This window comes from Coregonus lavaretus, assembly GCF_964263955.1.
Source record: "Coregonus lavaretus genome assembly, chromosome: 22".
Taxonomy (NCBI): domain Eukaryota; kingdom Metazoa; phylum Chordata; class Actinopteri; order Salmoniformes; family Salmonidae; genus Coregonus; species Coregonus lavaretus.
Genome location: NC_140009.1, coordinates 12,482,170 through 12,487,721, shown reverse-complemented (window position 1 = coordinate 12,487,721; position 5,552 = coordinate 12,482,170).

Below are 5,552 nucleotides of genomic sequence, written 5' to 3'. Positions count from 1 at the left end.
GTGAGTTGTTTGACAATTTTGTTCTTGCCATTTAGTTGTTTGTTTGACATGTACTTCCACCTGCTACCACAAAGGGGCAGCACTGTGCTAAGAATCAGACACAAAGTAGCTCATGGGGAAAAAGCAGTACAGTTATTGTTTTGCCTTTAGCAAGAAGAAATACCAATGTGTGTTTACTTATGTCTTTAAGACTGCACAGACTTGTACCTCCCCCAATCAGATTGTTCTTTCTGTTTTGTTGTATCATGGCCACTCCAAAGATGTTTCAGAAGGATTCTACTTTTTTTTATTTTATTTATTTTTTACTTTCTTACTTACCATCCTTGTTGTAGATACTGCACATACACACAACCTTAGTAAAGCAATAGTAAAACAACAGGCAAGCAACATGCACCTTATAGTGGGCACCATGTGCTCTCAGACAACCATCACCAGATCTCTCTGTGCCTCAGCTGTGGAGTGGCTACTGGTGCAGGCAGGTCTCTCCCATTCACACTCCCCCTTCCCTCTCTTCAGGCCCAGACCTCCAGCCTCAGCCAGGCCAGCGGGATGTATGGGGTGGCACCATATGGCAGGACGCTGTGTGCCATGTTGGCTAGCTGGCACAGCCCCACGTGTGAACGGCCAGACGCCAGTCAACCCAACCCAACAACACCACTCTCACGGGACCAAAGGCTCAGGTTACTATGGAGACTGGTGGCTTGTGGCCGTCACCGTGGCAATGGATGGTGAGGGGGGAAAGGGGAGGGGTCAGAGACCAAGGATTGGATGGTTGTGGTTTAAGCCATTGAGTTCTGTAGTTAGAAGTCGATGGGCAACATAGAATTAATAATTTGATGATGGCTGGAGCAGGGAGTTGTGGGTTTGTAGGCAATGTAGTTGTTATGAATGTATAAAAGTCTTACACTGTTGATGACTTGATTTTCTTTAACACCTGCAACACAATCTGAAGACAAAAGACTACAGGTGCCATGTGGAAGGCAAACAGGAAATGCACTTTACACCATGTCTCAAATAGTCTTAAGACCGTTCCCTTTTCTCTGAGACCTCTGATCTAATTGGACCTGACAGTCTCTGTAGTTATGAAGAGGGGACAGGGGAGGGGTAGAGTGGAACACGGCCATCATTTTAAGAGTAGGAGGTGGGTCAGTCAGTCACTTGATGGGCTAGATGGGTAGATTCATATTGTCTCTAAATGGCAGCGTTAAAGCAGCTTACTCAGACATAATCATGATGAGTGGCCCACAAGAGGAACCTCCCCCACATCTTCTGGCCTTCAGTTGGCCTCTCTAGAGTAACCTACTAGCCTATAGGAGGGCCTCTCTAGAGTAACCTACTAGCCTATAGGAGGGCCTCTCTAGAGTAACCTACTAGCCTATAGGAGGGCCTCTCTAGAGTAACCTACTAGCCTATAGGAGGGTCTCTAGAGTAACCTACTAGCCTATAGGAGGGCCTCGCTAGAGTAACCTACTAGCCTATAGGAGGGTCTCTAGAGTAACCTACTAGCCTATAGGAGGGTCTCTAGAGTAACCTACTAGCCTATAGGAGGGTCTCTAGAGTAACCTACTAGCCTATAGGAGGGTCTCTCTAGAGTAACCTACTAGCCTATAGGAGGGCCTCGCTAGAGTAACCTACTAGCCTATAGGAGGGTCTCTAGAGTAACCTACTAGCCTATAGGAGGGTCTCTCTAGAGTAACCTACTAGCCTATATGAGGGCCTCGCTAGAGTAACCTACTAGCCTATAGGAGGGTCTCTCTAGAGTAACCTACTAGCCTATAGGAGGGTCTCTAGAGTAACCTACTAGCCTATAGGAGGGCCTCGCTAGAGTAACCTACTAGCCTATAGGAGGGTCTCTCTAGAGTAACCTACTAGCCTATATGAGGGCCTCGCTAGAGTAACCTACTAGCCTATAGGAGGGTCTCTAGAGTAACCTACTAGCCTATAGGAGGGCCTCGCTAGAGTAACCTACTAGCCTATAGGAGGGTCTCTAGAGTAACCTACTAGCCTATAGGAGGGCCTCGCTAGAGTAACCTACTAGCCTATAGGAGGGTCTCTAGAGTAACCTACTAGCCTATAGGAGGGTCTCTCTAGAGTAACCTACTAGCCTATAGGAGGGCCTCGCTAGAGTAACCTACTAGCCTATAGGAGGGTCTCTAGAGTAACATGCTAGCCTATAGGAAGGCCTCGCTAGAGTAACCTACTATAGGAGGGCCTCGCTAGTGTAACCTATTATAGAAGTGCCTCGCTAGAGTAACCTAATATAGGAGGGCCTCGTCACAGAGCCAGAGATACTTGTAAATGAAATAGCCCCATTAATTAGTAATTAACATCAAGTTAATGACAATGTCACCATGTCGCCGTCTCATCAGATGTCCTGCCTTTGTGGCAGAGGGCCTACTCTATTGTATCCCCCCTCTCTCTCTCTCTCTCTCTCTACCTCTCTCTCTCACTCTTTCACTCCTTCTCCTGATCCCCTGTTTGGAATGCTAATTAGCAGAACGCGAGTTAGCATCTTTGAAAGGGACAGGGAGTGTATTAAGACTAACTAATGGCATAAAGACCTAGTTAACGACCGGGCATTGTGTTGTGGAGGATTAATCATTCACTGGTAATAGAGCAGAAGGTCTTAGACGTCCAGAGGTCCTCTGAGACCCTTTGTATTGGAAGGCCATTGACATGGTTTAAACACTAATTGCGTTGTGCCTGTTAGCCTAGTGTTAGGGATTTCCTTCATTTTAGACGTTACAGCCTAATAGAACGAAAACATTTCCGGGATAGCCTACGTCAGAAATAATGTGGTTTCAGCACAGCGAGAAAGGGTGTATGAAATGATACCTTGTCTTGTCTTCTTGGTTGGCACAGTAGGCTATGCATTGTGTTGGTGAGTACATGAATAGGCTACAAAGATGCACAGCAAGATGTTTCACGTATCCTCTTGACCTCGTTACTGGTTACTGGGTGTGATTGATTGAATAAGGCCTTTAATTTATGTGCATAGCCTGCTCCATACTCTCTCTCAGTTGTTCTTAGTCGCCTCCTGTGTCTAAATCAGCCCACTGCCGCTTGTAATTTGTTGTAATTTGGCAGTATGGATGACAGCGTCTCTACTGTCCCTGTGAAGGGAGATGAAACATGAAGTTCACACTCTGAACACAGTGCTGTCCCTGTCCCTTTCTCTCTCTCTCTCTCTCTCTCCCTCTCCCTCTCCCTCTCCCTCTCCCTCTCCCTCTCTCTCTCTCCCTCTCTCCCTCTCTCCCTCACTCTGAACCAGTGGCGGTCGATGCCGTTTAAGATTAGGGAGGACAATTAATTTGTATGAGCATTGCCTTATTTCTATTACAGCTTATTGGATGACTGTCATTCTTCTGCCATTCACCCAGCTCAATGTAACATTGATAGGTTTAGGCTACTACAGTGGGGAGAACAAGTATTTGATACACTGTCGATTTTGCAGGTTTTCCTACTTACAAAGCATGTAGAGGTCTGTAATTTTTATCATAGGTACACTTCAACTGTGAGAGACGGAATCTAAAACAAAAATCCAGAAAATCACATTGTATGATTTTTAAGTAATTAATTTGCATTTTATTGCATGACATAAGTATTTGATACATCAGAAAAGCAGAACTTATTATTTGGTACAGAAACCTTTGTTTGCAATTACAGATATCATACGTTTCCTGTAGGTCTTGACCAGGTTTGCACACACTGCAGCAGGGATTTTGGCCCACTCCTCCATACAGACCTTCTCCAGATCCTTCAGGTTTTGGGGCTGTCTCTGGGCAATACAGACTATCAGCTCCCTCCAAAGATTTTCTATTGGGTTCAGGTCTGGAGACTGGCTAGGCCACTCCAGGACCTTGAGATGCTTCTTACGGAGCCACTCCTTAGTTGCCCTGGCTGTGTGTTTCAGGTCGTTGTCATGCTAGAAGACCCAGCCACGACCCATCTTCAATGCTCTTACTGAGGGAAGGAGGTTGTTGGCCAAGATCTCGTGATACATGGCCCCATCCATCCTCCTCTCAATACGGTGCAGTCGTCCTGTCCCCTTTGCAGAAAAGCATCCCCAAAGAATGATGTTTCCACCTCCATGCTTCACGGTTGGGATGGTGTTCTTGGGGTTGTACTCATCCTTCTTCTTCCTCCAAACACGGCGAGTGGAGTTTAGACCAAAAAGCTAAATTTTTGTCTCATCAGACCACATGACCTTCTCCCATTCCTCCTCTGGATCATCCAGATGGTCATTGGCAAAATTCAGATGGGCCTGGACATGCGCTGGCTTGAGCAGGGGGACCTTGCGTGCGCTGCAGGATTTTAATCCATGACGGCGTAGTGTGTTACTAATGGTTTTCTTTGAGACTGTGGTCCCAGCTCTCTTCAGGTCATTGACCAGGTCCTGCCGTGTAGTTCTGGGCTGATCCCTCACCTTCCTCATGATCATTGATGCCCCACGAGGTGAGATCTTGCATGGAGCCCCAGACCGAGGGTGATTGACCGTCATCTTGAACTTCTTCCATTTTCTAATAATTGCGCCAACAGTTGTTGCCTTCTCACCAAGCTGCTTGCCTATTGTCCTGTAGCCCATCCCAGCCTTGTGCAGGTCTACAATTTTATCCCCGATGTCCTTACACAGCTCTCTGGTCTTGGCCATTGTGGAGAGGTTGGAGTCTGTTTGATTGAGTGTGTGGACAGGTGTCTTTTATACAGGTAACGAGTTCAAACAGGTGCAGTTAATACAGGTAATGAGTGGAGAACAGGAGGGCTTCTTAAAGAAAAACTAACAGGTCTGTGAGAGCCGGAATTCTTACTGGTTGGTAGGTGATCAAATACTTATGTCATGCAATAAAATGCAAATGAATTACTTAAAAATCATACAATGTGATTTTCTGGATTTTTGTTTTAGATTCCGTCTCTCGCAGTTTAAGTGTACCTATGATAAATATTACAGACCTCTACATGCTTTGTAAGTAGGAAAACATGCAACATCGGCAGTGTATCAAATACTTGTTCTCCCCACTGTACATGATACTAACATTTTCCCTATACCCATCATAAGGTTGCTACAATGTAGGTGCACAGGTTCGAGAGACAAATTAGTGTAATCAAGGTGACAGACAGTGACACATTCAATACTGCCTTGCACACTCTTGCCTGCATCTAGCTGATCTAGGGTGTAATCATTAGTCCAAACAGTTGCAAACGAGAGTTTCTATTGGACAAATTCAGGTATGTTTATCCCCGCTTCGTTCTGTTTGAGAAACGTTTTTCAACAGAATCGGCAGAATGAATACACCCCTGATCACCCGCACACACAGTTCACTTTCATAGCAGCCACATACAAATGTGATCACTTTGCCCGTTGTATAATTCCTTCTCGTATCTACGCTCTCTCCTCCTCTCACCTTTTCCCTTCGCTTGTGGACAACAGCTACAATCATAACCACTAACCGCTACATCGTTGTCACCATATTAGCTAACGTCATAGTCAACATAGCTACTAGAACTAATGTAGTTATTAGTTTAGTAAACCTTCTACAATCACGCAGTACAGT